The sequence below is a fragment of the Notolabrus celidotus genome, chromosome 1 (assembly GCF_009762535.1).
Source record: "Notolabrus celidotus isolate fNotCel1 chromosome 1, fNotCel1.pri, whole genome shotgun sequence".
NCBI classification, from domain to species: Eukaryota; Metazoa; Chordata; class Actinopteri; order Labriformes; family Labridae; genus Notolabrus; species Notolabrus celidotus.
The window spans coordinates 14,130,326-14,146,199 of NC_048272.1; positions in this window are offsets into that span (position 1 = coordinate 14,130,326).

Here is a 15,874-nt window from a genome sequence, read left to right on the forward strand (position 1 = left end):
AAGCGGAGAGCTAATAGAAAGATGGTGCTGTCTGAATCATTGTGAGTATGAAAAATTATGTTTATCATAAAGAGAGAAAAGCAGGACGGAGCTTCAGTCTGACGGAGTATGGACCCAAAGAGACAGTGTGGGAGTAGATAAATGAGTTTAGATGAAAGCCAGCAGCATTGATTATGTTTGAGCAGTCATCTTCTGACTCACTTACAAACACATCCAAGCCGAGGCTTCATTATCCAAAACACAAACCGAACCTTCGGGGGAAAAAAAAAGGCATGAATCCTGTTGATCCAACCTGATGTGTAGAGGCAGAGATAACGTACAAAGACAGATACAAAAAGATGGATACAATGCATTGTGGACCAACAGTATCAGGCTGCAGCTGTTCATAGAAGCAGTCCACTTAGAGATAAATTATTTTCACTGCGGGAACCTCTTAAGCTTTGAGCAGCAGAGCAAATAAACAGCACACAAAATCCTACATGAGTGCAAACTGCAAACAGCAAACAGCATGCACAAAACACATCCAAATCAGGTGGGGGACGGAGGAGGAATTAGCATATTCACACACGCTTCTGTAAGTATCACTGGAATTATGTATAGAAAGCTTAATGGCAAAGTTGAAAAAAAATGTTTTTAACTGTAAATGGATCCAGAAGTTTATGTGCAACAAGTTCTGGTGCATTTAACAAATTACACATTAAAAAAGTGATGCAACACTACTTTCATGTGGATGTAAATGATCCTCTCTGAAGTTGTTTGAACACTTTTCTTTAATCTAATGGTACAGAGCGTTTTGCTTTTAGATTAACATTAATCTAAAACACACAGCATGCATCAAACATTAATCAGGGATCTACAGTAAATTTCCCTCACAGTGTCAGCGTCCCTCACTGAATATCTACACATTGATTTGAGCTGTTGTGTCGCACAGGGCTCTAAATGACTTAATTACATTAATATAGGGACAAAGTCACAACCACAGTTTAAGAAAATTATGTTTTTGGGCGCTGTTGGCCTTGTGGTCTAAGGGCCTGATCTACTAAAATCCCAAATAATGAGCGCTAATTTGCGTGTGCAAATAATAATTTTGCAAGTGCTATTTCTGGGCGTGTTGCGGGTGATCTACTATGAATGCGTGCGCAAATGATAACAAGTGCAAATGTGATGTGGACCGCCCTTTAATGAGTATTTTTTGCGTGTGGTATCGGCTGTCACCATGGAGAGTTTGAGAGAGCAGAGTGGTCTTAAGCGATAAATGAAGTCTGAAGCCATTGAGTTTGAGGTCTTTGTGGAGGAGGGAAATAAACACATCGGTGAACTCCAGCAAAGGTGAATGCTGTGAGAAAAAAAAGATCTGCCGATGAAATAAACGCATCTACTCTACTCTAAAACATAATCAGTGTTTTGATGGAGTTAAGAGAGCAATTTAATGAGGCCTGTCCCTGCTTTTATTTTTTACCCTTCCCGTCAACGTTGCACCCTCTGAGCGCTCATTCTCCAAGTTAAAACTAACTGAAAACCCCTTGATGAGCACGTTGGGACAGGAGAGACTGAGTGGACATGTCATGTTATCTATTGAGAATGACAGAGCAAAGAAAATGGACATACAGCACATCGTGGGCAAGTCCGCGGAGCTTAAGACTCCTTCAAACAGTGGTGAGTAGACCAAGTACTTCATATTGTTTTTTTTGTTTGTATGTCAAGATGCAGGCCGCTGCCAATTTGACTAAACTTTATAGCTGTTGATACAGTGGCCTACTGTGCTCTCATTAGTTGAAACAGTTAAAGTGGGTGTCAGAATGATGCGGTCGCTATCCGTGGTGCTGAACGACTTTGAATTTGTGTTGTTTTATTCATTTATTTGTGTTTTTCTCTTGGTTTGTTAGACTTTGTGTCCGTTTCATTGACTTTTAAGACAGGGATAATGTATACTGACGGGGTGGTTATGCAAATTAGAATCATACTTATAGCAACCAACAAGTTGACACAAAATATTGATTAAAGATGACTGTGTTGATATAAAAATTACTTATTTACACAACCATAAACTCTGCTTTACAAACCAATGGATAAATAAAGTTTATGCGTTAAACATAAATTATGCAAATTTCACAACTTTTGACACTGTACCACAAATTGCCTCTTGGAGGAAAGTAAAGTTGTCTAAACTGTTGCTGCTTTACTAACTGCTTATGGTTACAGATTGCTTTGGTAAATGTAGAGATGCACTCACCAGCTCTTCTCTGTTGTTGCCGGGATTGCAGGACAGGATCTTGCTCCATTTCTCCCTATCAGAGATGGCTTGGGCCCAGTAGCTCCACAGGCTGCTCTCACATCTGTGCTCTACACCTGTAATTATTTACCATCCCTCAGGATTAGCCTCTGACAGAAACATTTTTGCCAAAGTGTTAACAGGCAGAGGTGAGATCAAGCGGCAACCTCCGGTCTCAAACGATGAAAGCCCATGCGGAAGTGTTTTAAACTGCAATACATCGAGAATCTGCTTGAGGCTGGCTTCAGAAACAATGGAAACCACATAGACATGAATGGGAAAAAGACAACCTTTGCAGCATTGATAAACATGTTTACAGCCTGGTTCAAAAAACATCTTGGCCCTACGAAGCTAATCTCTCTATCGGCACACACTGTACGGGGGTGATTTTTTTTCTAACGTGACGCTTCAGAAGAAATTAAGATTCCGAGTTTTTGCCCAAATAAGGACATGACTGACGTGACTCCCGATCGGGAACACATAACTATTGGCCCGGAGGCTCACACTACGTCACACTCTTAACTGGGTGAGTTCCGCATTTCCAATATGGCTGCTGCCATCGATTGGCTTCAAAACAGCTCTCAAGAACAGATGGGTGACGTCACGGATACTACGTACATATTTTATACAGTCTATGGGTGAGATGTGCCAGAACTTGATTTGATATGACAGGTTGTCAACATGTTGCTTTTACTGTTTAGAATGAATCACTGTTGTCATGGAGTTTTGACCAATCAAAGTCAAGTATTCAACAGCGTAGGGGAATAACTAAGCGTTAAGTACTTCATTGTGCTTTATTCTGTAATTTAGGGCCACCCTGGACTTAATAGACAAAAATAAAATATAAATAAGCATGAGGTATAACTTTTTCCATTATGTTTCATCGCCCTTCAGAAAATTGCAACGTTATCAAAGCTCAGTGTTTTAATTAAAAGTCTAATGAGCGCAGTAAATGGTCCAAGGACTCCAAGGCTGATTTATGACAAAGTAATAAATTACATACAGTAATGAATATTTTCAATTATAGAGGTCCAGGCTGACAAAATCATCAACCTCGATGAGTTCCGATGAGACAAACGTCATCCTGTTACAGCTTAGATGGGATCAGAGCCAAAAGTGCTTTCTCTTTTCAACACTTACATTATTTACATTTTCATACACTCTTTCTAAAACAAAAGATGCCCCCGCCCACACATGTACACGTTACAGAGTTGATTGGTGGGAATGTGACAACAGGAGGATATAAGAGCCCGATTGGGTCTCTCCTGTCCTGACCTAGTTACTGTATAATGATTTGCATCATGATTTGCAGCGCGGTTATAGAGACACATCAAAGCACTGAGCAATATGGAACTGACACAAGACTGGAAGAGGCAGGGAATCCTCAAAAATATTTAAATAAAGAATGTAGTTCTGGGATTTGAATCAATAAATAAAAGAAATTACTTGGGGGGGGGGTGACCCTGACCCAATATTGGTGCGACAAGAAAGTGAAGGGATCATGAAAATGTTAACAGTTGATCCTAAGGGAAATATTAATGTATCACATTTTGTGGCTATCCAATAGTAAAAATTTTCTGAAGCCAACAAAGTGAACCAAACTTCACAGCAATCTATCCAATTAAGATATTTAGGTCCTGACTAAACTGATCTACCAATAGGTAAGCTGTCACACATAGATGCTACCATGCTGGTAGCTGTCTTATACGACACACAATGCACCTATATGTATCCGTTTGAGATCTGTATCTGTTCCAGGCTTTAATGTAACTCCAGTGTAAGCACACCTACTGTAAATGAGATGCTCAGAGAAAGTAAGGTGTGAAGCATTTAAGATGCAATAGGTATGTAAAAAGGAGTATGGGTTAGATGGAGGCTTCAAACAGGGCTGTTTCACCAAGAAAAGTCTAGTTTGACCTCAGTCATACACCTTTCCTCAGCTTTGATGCCTGATCCAAGCACAACAAGTCTGACCATTTCACAAATTCAAAGGGATTTTTGGCAGAGCGGCAGACAGCAGATGTTACAGGGTACCCTGTTGAGGGGCTTCACAAAGCATCAGGATCTAGCGACACAGGGATGAGAACAGATTGGCTCGACAGAGCAACGCTGTCATGCAGTGCCACTTGAACAAGAGAAGATTTTTGGCATTTTTAGCCACAGGAGGCTCGAAATACAAAACAAACGTATTATTTTTGACATTTTGCAGAGAAAAAACTAGTTTACTGTTAGAAGCTGAACTAACTGTTCACTGGAGCTAACAAAGCATTAATTCTAATAAAGCAGATACTGTTAAAAAGGATGTGTGTAGACTTTTCAGACAGTGGAATTCCCTCTTCAAAGCCAATGGGCCTCATTCACTAACAGTGCGTATGCACAAATACGTGCTTAAACTGTGTGCACGCACGTTTGAAGCACAAATCTGGGATTCATCAATATATTCTTACTTGAATTTGTCCTTACACAACAAACAAAAATAGAACTTCCTCAGACCATGCGTACGCACAAATGATGAAGACCAACTTTCTCAGAAAATATAAACACATACTCTTTTAACTACTGCATGACATATTTAAACTACTTTAAGTAAAAGAAAAAAGCCAGATGACTGTCATATATCAAAAAGAAAGGCAGAAAACTCATCACATTTTCTATTTTTTTATTATAATGGGTAAAATGTACTATTTTTAGATAACTTAAAAAAAAAATTCTGGAAGACATCTAATGACCCCCCATTTGTGTCTTGCAACCCCATATTTTTTTGTTTTATTTAGATTATGTCTCTAGCTTTAGTTAATTATTTTATGCGCAGAGTAAGAACATTTCAACGCATTTATTAGTGAATGAGGACCAAATGTGAGGAGTTCTCAAGTTGTGTTGACACTGGAGAGCCCTTTGGAGGAAATCAGTAGTGGTTTTCCAGGTTGAAGAATGCATTTCCAATGGGCACCATCACCCACTGTCATAGAGATGTGCCTCTTGCTAATTTGTGAATTTATTGTGAAAGCAAATTAATAAAATACAGATCTTCTTTTTAATGCTACTTCGCTTTGTTCAAGGCAACATTTCACAGGATGCAGAGTGATGAGGAAAATGAATGAATAACTGTAACTAACAACAACTAAATTTGTAAACTCTTTTATTACTGTTAGCTAACATAAGGTGACCCAAAGTGACTTTGCCCTGCTTGCTGACTTACTTCCCACTGACAAACTTAAACACTAAATCAGGCACTAAAATAAAAATATAAAGAAATAGATGTCAGGATAAGAGTGACACTATCTCAAAATGAGTTAAAAAAACTCCTCACAGTGCCTTTACAATAACGTCTCAAAGGTCAGTGATACTGATGGTTCAACACAGAAGTGGTGCATGTGTGGGAGAGAGATGGAACTGAAAGTACAGACACATAAGAATCAAAGAGGTTGGTACTGCAGGTACAGTGTGTGAATATTGCACACGACTGTGGCCAATCAAGTTAGGGTCAGCAGCCACACACACACAAATAAAAAGATGTAAGGTGTGATGCTGTGATGACATTTGGATGATATTTTCATGGACAAAGTTAATTTTGAGCTTTCAAAGCACCCAATGTCCAAACCTCAAGGGCTTTAAAAGTCAAAGCAGAGAAATTAGTTTCTTTTGATGGGGATGGAGGCATTATTCTCTATACAACATACAGTGAAGCACTGGTTGGTACATTTCTCTCATACCTGGAGTTATGTATCCATTAAACTATCTTTAAAACGCTGTCAAAGAAAAGGCGAGTTGGAATGTAATGAAGAGGATGGCTGTCCTGACATTTATGTGACTCAAACACACTATATCAGTGTTTTGTGTAAATCACATCCGTGTAATTGCCATTTCTTATGCACTTCTAAAAAATTACACACACTTGGTTATACTTTTTCTACAGGTATTTTACCTTCCAGCAGACCCGGTATTCCTAAAACTGACTTGATGATATCATTACATCCAATTCTCTTTGGCTATTATTATACCTCATTTATAAGCTCTGTCACTAATCTTATTCTGGGGCTTTAATTTCCAACTCAATTAGATTAGAGTGAAGTATGACTGAGTACTTAAAATTTTTGGCCAGCGGGACACAGACATTTTTGGCTGTGTCTAATTTCCTCCATGGCGTGGTATGTGTGTGATATTTGGGAAACACCCTCTACATATTATAAGGAGTTTTAACTGATCAAGACATGAGCTGAAATTAATACTGATGTCTTCATGTGATCTAAAGAATGCGTGAGACAATCAGGTAGAGTCATCTCGATATATTTATTTTTAATGCATGTCACTGCTGCCACCAGGTCGGTCAAAGCAATTTTCAACTCCCTCCAGGAATTTGTGGTCATTTCAGTGATAGATACGCCTAATATGAGAAGATAAACCAAGATTAATTAAGATTAATAAAGGTTGAATAAAATCCCTGATTTTCTTTCAGCTTGTTTAAAAACTTGAGATGCCAGGAGCTATGATCTGAGGTTTTTTTTCTGTGTTACACTTTATACATACACTATGAGTCACTGGTGCAAACGCTGCAATAAAGCCATCTTTTAAGTGAGATGATCGTCTTAATATGGCATCCCTTCTAGTTTATATCTGTGTCAATACCCTGAAAAAATGTGTAAACATCAGATGAAACTGAAGTAAATTGTTATAAAATGGTCCACTGTATGCACGCCTTACAGTGCTATCAGTATGAAAAAAAGGATCTAAACCTTACATTTACATGTCCACTGTTGTGTCGCATTCAAACCAATCGCAAACGATTATTCGTGCAAATACAAATGCGAGAATGTTATGCGTGTCCTCACTTGTTACGTGCAAAACACAAGCTTGACTCACAAATCAAAATTGCATGTATGCGAGTGCCCAAGATGTACATTTTTGCAAGGGGGGGGTTTCCTTCATACGCTACACCAGTCTATTGTCATCAAACAAAAGGTTGAGCTTAACTACATTGAGTGGGAAAGCTGGTTTCAGCCATTTGCATTGCCCAATTCACGTCATTTGCACCGCCTGACAAGTACTCGCATCTACTTGCGTCTTTACATTGACTTTCCATGTAATTCACTAACACAAATGATTTTATTTGAGTTTGGTGTGAACTCCCCATTGTACCTATCGTTTCGGGTGCTCCACCACTTGAATAAAGCCACTTATAAAAGCTAGGAGGATTGGTATCAGACTGTACAAACCAAGCAGCAACCTCCATTGTTGAAAAAATTAAGCATATGCTGAAGCTCTGCAGTTCCTCGAGTGTCCACTTGAGGCTGGTTTCAAAAAGCCCAGAGAGTCCCATTAACACCCATGTGGACTGCACTGGTCACACAACACCAACGTCCTGTACAAGAAGGGCCAAAGTCGTCTGCACCTGCTGAAAAGACTGAGGTCCTTCGGAGTGTGCAGGACTCTGTTACGGACATTTTATGACACTGTGGTAGTGTCTGCATTCTTCTATGCAGTGGTCTGCTGGGGAGCAGGGAGCACAGACAGGGACAGGAAAAGACTCAACAGACTGGTCAGGAGGGCCAGTTCTGTCCTGGGCTGTCCTCTGGACTCCATAGAGGAGGTGGGTGAGAGGAGGATGTTAGCCAAGCTGACATCCATCATGGACAATCCCTCTCACCCCCTGCATGAGACTGTGGGGTCCCTGAGCAGCTCCTTCAGCAGCAGACTGAGACTCCCACCCTGCAGGACGGAGCGCTACCGCAGGTCCTTCATCCCATCTGCAATCAGACTGTTTAACACCAGCACTGCTGTGTCCCGTTAATCAGCTGTTCTCATCTTTCATTACACTACATGGAAGTTACTATGTGACATTCACAAATAACTACTGTAATCCATCTGAATCGCACTGTTCTTCATACTGTGTATGTTTGTTTTTAAATAACCTGGTGCAATTTTTATCGTGCAATAACTTACCTTATCTATTATCAGATAGAAGTGTACATAGTGTGTATATATCTGTAATAGTTGCCATATTTTATTTTATTTTTACTTTATTTTATTTTATTCTATTTTATTCATTTATTTTATTTTATCTTATTGTTATTTTTTTAAATTTTATTTTACCCTTATCATTGCTATTATTACTGTTATTATATTTTTTAACTATGTTAGTACATTGATGTATTCCCCTGTCCTGTGTTGTAAGCTGCTGCAACAAAAGAAATTTTCCCCAACAGGGGACAAATAAAGTATATCTTATCTTATCTTATCTTATCTTATCTTATCTTATCTTATCTTATCTTATCTTATGTTCAAATGTTCATCAAACACATTTACAGCCAGCTACAAAAAATGATTTCACAAATTAGGCCATTTCTCCATTCATACACACAACAGACAAACATTATTTTGTGTCTATTTATATCCTTTTGAATTATATTTTGATATTTTTGCTTTCATTAGATAGGACAGCTGAAGAGAAGCAGAAAACACGGGAAGTAGAGAGCAGGGGAAGACACACAGCAAAGTGTAGAGGCTGCGGTAAAAGTGCCCGCTAAATAAAGTTACTATTGTTATTATTAAGGAGGTCGACTCAGAGACTTCTGCAACAGGGTCTGTCACCTCTGTACACTGGACTCTGGACCCAGTGTTAGATTTATTTCTATAGATTTATTATAAAGAGTCTACTTAGAAACTCTGTAGAGCCCTGGAGCTGTTATAACGATACAGATGTATGATGCTGTACGAAAATTGCTGTGATTTTCTAGATTGGTTGAATTCATGTGAATGTTGACATTGTAACTGATAGGCTCAGTGCCTTTGTTTTTGAAGTATATTTAAACATTCAGCCAGGTGTTGTGTATGATAGTGACCCCTCAGTTATCGATCAGCATTAGTGTTTAAGCGGTGAGTTAAGTACCTTTATATGTGGTGGAGTACAGTGCCACTGCTTCTTATGTTTTCCATATTGTGACCTTATGATCGCTGTAATATTACAAGTACGTATTGTTGCTAGTATGATGACTCAGCAATTTCAGATTTTTAAAATTGTGGTTTTGAATTGTACTTAAATTTTCCCCAAATTGTCATTTTGTTATTCAGTAAGGACTTTGCACTATGTTGCAGTTTAACTATGACCAATTCCTTAATAAATATCAAGAACAGTGACAGCTTGTGCTTCACTGGAGGACTTGAAACTGGCTAGCCTGGTAAAACACTCATTAGGCAGATGATACAGTGTACATTTTCCACCTGAAAAAGTTCAGGGTAATCAATACCTATCAGGATTAAAGAAGGACAAAGATTTGTTGCTAGACAATACTATTCCTGCACATAATGGACAAGATCAACAAGATATAAACTATGCAGCTTTGACTACAAGTGGTGCAAAAATCAACACAAGGTATGAGTTGTCTTCTGCTTTTAGATTGTTTTCTATTAAGGTCTCATCTTTCCCTGCTCTGCTGTGATGCCTTAATGCTTTTTAAACTTAGTTCCAATCAAACTCAGTTATCTTTCTTTCTCCAAGTTTCTGTAAGTAGCGAATGCTCACTCTGCAATTTGTCTGTCTTCTCTGAGATTCCAATGTTCTCTTCCACTGATGAAAATGACTTAATATGGTGCTCACTCTAAAGATCTTTGCCATGCTGAGAAATTGTGGCCTATTTCTGGGACTGAAAAAGGGCTTGCACACGAATACCTAAAGCCAGAGAGACACACAAACAAACAATCTACTTCAACTGGTCTGATTGGGCCCTGGAATCAATCTGTCTGCCGAGCGATAATGACAAAGCTGGAGGTAAACACTGCACTATATGAGCAGTCACAGCCTCCATTTCACATCAGAGGGAGAATTATTCACCTGCAAAGTTGAAATGTGTTTACCCCAGCTGCAGATCAGCCTGATTGTGTTTAGCACACACACTCTGATGAGTTCAAAACATCTTAACAGGAAATTGATGGAAGAGAAACAAACCTTGTTCATCTGGACATGCTGTCTTTCTTCTCTATCACACAATCATTGTCTACTCAGGACACATTTTGCTACCTGCTGCTGATCTTCCTCCCGAAAAATGGTTTCACATCGTTCATTGACATGTTGGAGTGATTGCTCAGATTTTGTCTTTCTTACCAGGAATACACCCACAAATCCCCTCAAACAGATCTTTGATATAGAGAGGGGGGTTGAGAGATGCTTTGAAATCCCCCACCGCGTGTGTCTCTGAATCGATAGTGCCACCATTTCAACATAAAAGTGAAAAGTGCCTGGCTTTCAGGATGGCACCAGTTGAAAAACACCCTGCCATTTTTTGTCCTGTGGGAGACTTGCACCAGCTCAAAAAGCAATCTGTCCTTTGACTATTGATTAGTTACTGCCAAAATCTGTTAGATGGCAAGTTTAAATGACTACTGAACATATTTTTCGTCCATTTGGGTGATGAATATTCACAGAAAAACATATGCTATTACAAAATCAACCAGAAAACAAAAAAATACACGTCATACTTCCTGATACTTTACAAGAAATTAGTGTAAGTATATTTATAACTACATTTATGACTGCATCAGGCTACAATTAGACCAATCAGGAGTCAGTGCTAAATAAAGTAAAACCAAGTAGAATCATACATGTAGCCCACAGACTGAATCTTGAAGCTTATTGGTGGTCTCCATATTGGAAATGCTGACTCAGAAACAGCTACAGTTGTTTTTTGAACCAGGCTGTAAACATGTTTGTTTTTGCTGTAAAGATGGGCTTGATTGGGTGTGTATGTGGCTTAAGCAAGCCTCAAGTGGACACTCAAGAAATGCAGTTTTTAGCACTTCCACATCGGCTTTATTTCTCAAAACTGGAGGTTGCCACTAAGTGTCTGCATATGGACCTTTAAAGACATGTAAAGCATGAAAGATTTAGTATTTTAGTAAGCATCAATATTTGCTAAACATCCACACCGGATTAAACAACTTTCACTCCAGGCCACGAAAAATGTCCCAGACACCCTGTGTCTGAAAGGTTAGATTTCTTTCGGGCTGGAGGAATCTGTTAGATCTCATCTGACATTTGAGCAAGGGACTAGAGCTCACCTCATGTCACAGACCTGCAATTACTGCAATTAACATTTGAAATTTCATTAACTAAAAAAGGGAGAATCTGTTGTCTGGACCCAATGGAGGTTTAATCAATCAGGTCCTGATTAACAGTTAAGGCTGTTTCAATCACTTCTTAGGTCAGATCCTAAGTACAATCCAAGTCCAAATAAGAGTCTGCACTGAGACAAAGCAGATCAAAACTTATATACAGTGCACGTTTACAATTCCATCTTACAAGGCTACAATGCATATGAACCAAACATGGGAAAGAAGACGAATCCAAACATTCCTTACCATAAATAGATAAAGCTAAGAGCCAAATTCTTCTGACATTGTTGATTTTGAAGGTTTGCAGAATTGTCTAATATCCATAAATATTAACATTCAGTGTCTGGTGAAAGAGTTTAAAATTAAAGTCTGTTTTTCAGCAGACAGCTGCCCAATGGTGAGTGTCACAGATGGACTGCATTCTTATTAATCTTTAAATCAATAACAAACACTGAAACTTCTCATCAAACAGCAGCTGCAATATTTTCCAAGTCACCTCTGGTTTTGCTCTCCTTTCATTTTTAAGGACTTAATACAAGTCTAAATAGAAAACTTTAATCCCACCAACTGTCTCTGAAAACTCTGCAGGTTACTTTCATGTGCAATATAACATATGAAGGAATAATGAGAGGCTTTTCTTTGAACTATTACAGCTTATATATATAGAGTGAAATAGATCATCCAAGTAAGGGATCATGTATGGTGAATGGATGGCTGTGTAAATTAGAATCCTGCAGGGTGAGCAGGAGCCAGACAATAAGAGGACAGGAAGGATAAGACAAGGTGAACAGGACCTCTGTGGGAATATTAATGATGAAATGTATTCCCTTGTTCAGCTCTTCCTCTCAGAGCTCTGCAGTCTACACACCTTATAAAACAACTTTTAACACTGTTGCTCTTATCACGACCGCTTAAGGTTGAAGTTGCTGTGTAGCTATTGGCAAGTCAGATCCGCAATCACCAGCTCTGTTGCAGTTGCCTTGATTACAGAACAGAATCCTGCTACACTTTTTCATATATCAGCAAAGGCTGGGACTTAGCTGCTCCTTAGTATGCTCTCAATATGTCACCACTCTCAAGCAGTCACTGACAAGCTAACGTTTTTGCCACAGTGTCAACATGCACAGGGGGGGGGGGGGGGGGGGGGGGGGAATGTGCCAGACTCCTTTCTTCTTGTTAATTTGATATGGTGTGTGTGATCAGGTTGTCCCTGGCATCACTTTTGTTGAGAATTATCGATCATTGTTATGGAGTTTTGACCAATCAGAATCACACAGCCTGATAATGACACATTTTATTGCAGTGTTCATATCCTTTGAGTTATTCTATTAAACTGCTCCAGCTCTGTTTCAGTCATGAAACATAGCCATTAAGAAAGAAATAAAACAATTGTCCTAATACCCATCATTAAAATTCACACTGCACACTTGTTACAGAGGGGCAGACACAAGGAATTAAGACTTTTTGGAGAGCGTAGGAGCCATTATGTGATTAAATTACCATTCGTAATTTTTGCTATCTGGTGCTTTTAGGCTGGACAGCTGCCTGGATAAACAAGCAACCACTACCAACAGAGACATGCATGTGTTGTATTGTGCCATTATTGATTCAAATTATGGTTTTTAGGCAGTAATTTGGGAGCAGAGAGGAGACATGATATCTCCAGACTATCACGATGCCTCTGATGATTTTATTAGCTTTCTTCATGTGGTATTGATCATGGTGTATTGCTGGCTACAGAGAGGAAAATATTGCTCTTTTGTTACTGATTAGTTTTGACCTTTTCCAAGAGTCAGAAAAAAAGGTAAGTATTGAAGTCAATTCTTGCAAACTTGTTTAGATTCAGCTGTTTATCAGGTGAAGCAGAGATACTTTTCTTTTCTCTGTACTCATCATAAAGACTTGCATTTCAAGGTTGTAAAGCCACACAGCTTGAAATATGTAACAGTTATACATACCAATTATTTCTGGTTATAGATGCATATTTAATCAAACTTTACTGCCACCAAAGTTCCTGAAAACATCAAACTCACTCCATGTATTATTCTCTGTGAGTTTATAAAAACAGCTCACCTTCAGGAAAATGAGCCAAGGTGCATTCTGCTCAGACAGGGTCATAAAACTCTCCGAGCCCCACACTCCATGCTTATAACTCTCAAGCGTTGATAACAAAGACTGCATAAGGCTTCCAATTGGATGTGATTGGTGGGTGCAGTTTGTGAGAAAGGACCAAAAAGTTGGTTCAAATGTCACCCAAGGTGCTGATAAATCACAATGAACACACCAAAATCTCCATTTACTTCTGTTCTCGGTGTAAGCCGGTGATTTGTAGAGGGCTCCGTGTTTGTCAGCTTGTACCCAAGTAGGCTGAAGTTTGTCTAAGCTCACAGACTTCTTGTTGTCTCAAACATAAATTTCATTGGTTATGTCTCCTTCAGTTAATCCTTCCAGAGAGCATGCTCAACTTTGGTGATTAAAGTAGAAAATTATTGAATTACAAAAACACTCCTTCAGTTCTTGCTGATTTCTAACAGCCAAGTCATTGTCTCCTTATCACCAGTGAAGGGCTTCAACTGACAAGATACTGATTTTTTTTCTTTCCATTTTTCTCTCAATAAAATTTTACACCAACAAAAAGCATGTGGACCTGTGCAGACCAGACCTATGTGAGGGACAAAGCACAGTGAGCAGGTAGGTATGCAGATTAGAATACTGACAGGGAGAGCAGGACTCTGATGAAGGGGTGGAGGGGGGGTTGTTGACTCAATCTGAACAGTAATGTTGTTTAGCCTATTGATTTTGAATGCTGAAGGCATGCTTCTGCCACAATGTTTACCAAATTGATGCTGGCGGAAACAAACAATTTTGCCACAGTGTCAACAGGAAGAGGGGAAATATGCTCGTCTTTTTTATACAGATTGAGTTGATATGACGTGTGTGATCAGGTTGTCCCTGTCATCACTTTTGTTGTTTATAATTAATCACTGTTGCCATGGGGTATTGACCAATCAGAATCAAGTACTTAACCCATCTGGATAATAACGTGTATTATATGAGGTTAGCTCTTTAAATTGACTTTTAGAATGCGTTTTATAGCTGCCTTGACCAAATGCCACTCTCAATGTCATAGGTTGTTTTCCTTTGCAATATGTTATTGGCATTTAAGTACTTTCATTTATGTTCTATGCGCTGATTGTGTCTTTTTTTAACCTGTTAAACATCTAATTAAACAATAAAATAAAAATAAAGGCTGTAAAATAAATATTTCACCTGGTTTTTAGTTAATTATTTGCCTCTCTATTGAGGGCCTCGCACTGAAAAAGGAAAGGAGTGTCATAAGCCATATGTGTTTCAAGTGTCAATGGGAAAACTATTCATAATGTGGAACAAACCATTCAAGTCTCACACCATGATGTCTATTAAAGGTGTAGGTCTTGCATTGTAAAAGTAAGTCAGAGTTATTAACTTATTGCTTTTTACATTAAGGAGAAAAGTATTCATAAAAAGACCCAGAGAGTCTCATATGATTATGAATATATGAAGTGATAAGTCATGCATAAATGTGTAATCAATTCTACAGCTTTTCTTTGAATCTTAAAGCGTTTTGAATTACCACTTGAGATGTGCTGTATGAATAAAGCTGCAGTTTTCAGCTGTAGTTAGTCGGAATGGAGTTCTTTTTTTTCAGTTTTATGCACTTTTGAGTAGTTTCATCCATCATGTTCGATACGCTGAGCATACATTTTGTATTTAGTAATAAAATCTAAAGAAAATCTAAATTGATCTGAACTGTAGCTGTACAATAAACATTTGGCATGGTATTTAGGCTCTATTTTAATCTCTCTATTACAAGTAATGTCCTTGCATTGAAAGAGTAAGTTAGTGCCATTCAGTGAATGTATTTTTTGCATAAAGGGGATGATATTCATATTGCAAAGGAGTCTAATTCTGTTTTGCATAAAATGATAGCTGATGTCTGAGTCATGCCTTTGCTCTTCTTTGAATCTCTGAAGCATATCTAATCATCACTTGACATACGAGTATCGCTGCATTTTCTGCTGTAGTGGCTCCAGACAGAGTTGATTTTCTCAATACTTTACAAGCTGTCATTCACTTTATTCACAAACATGTTCAATAAGTTCATTGTGTGTTTTGCCTCCCTTGAAAAATCTCAAAAATCAGTAAAACTGAAAATGATATAGCTTTGAATAGGAATGTTTTGCATTGTTCGAAGGTCCGATCCTTAACTTTCAATGCCTTGTAAGTGAACAACTTATGCTGACACAAAGTGAATTCATGAATAACAAAGCAGACGTTAGAATTCCACTTCCAGCTGCTGCCAAACTATTACAACACAAATACATCAGTAACACGGTGTCACAGTGTGCTGCTTGAAGACACATTACCGCTCTGGAGATATGCTAATGACTAATCAGGACTGCTTCAAGGTCAGCTACTCGGGCAATTTACATTTAACACGGCCACAGGCAAAACAAA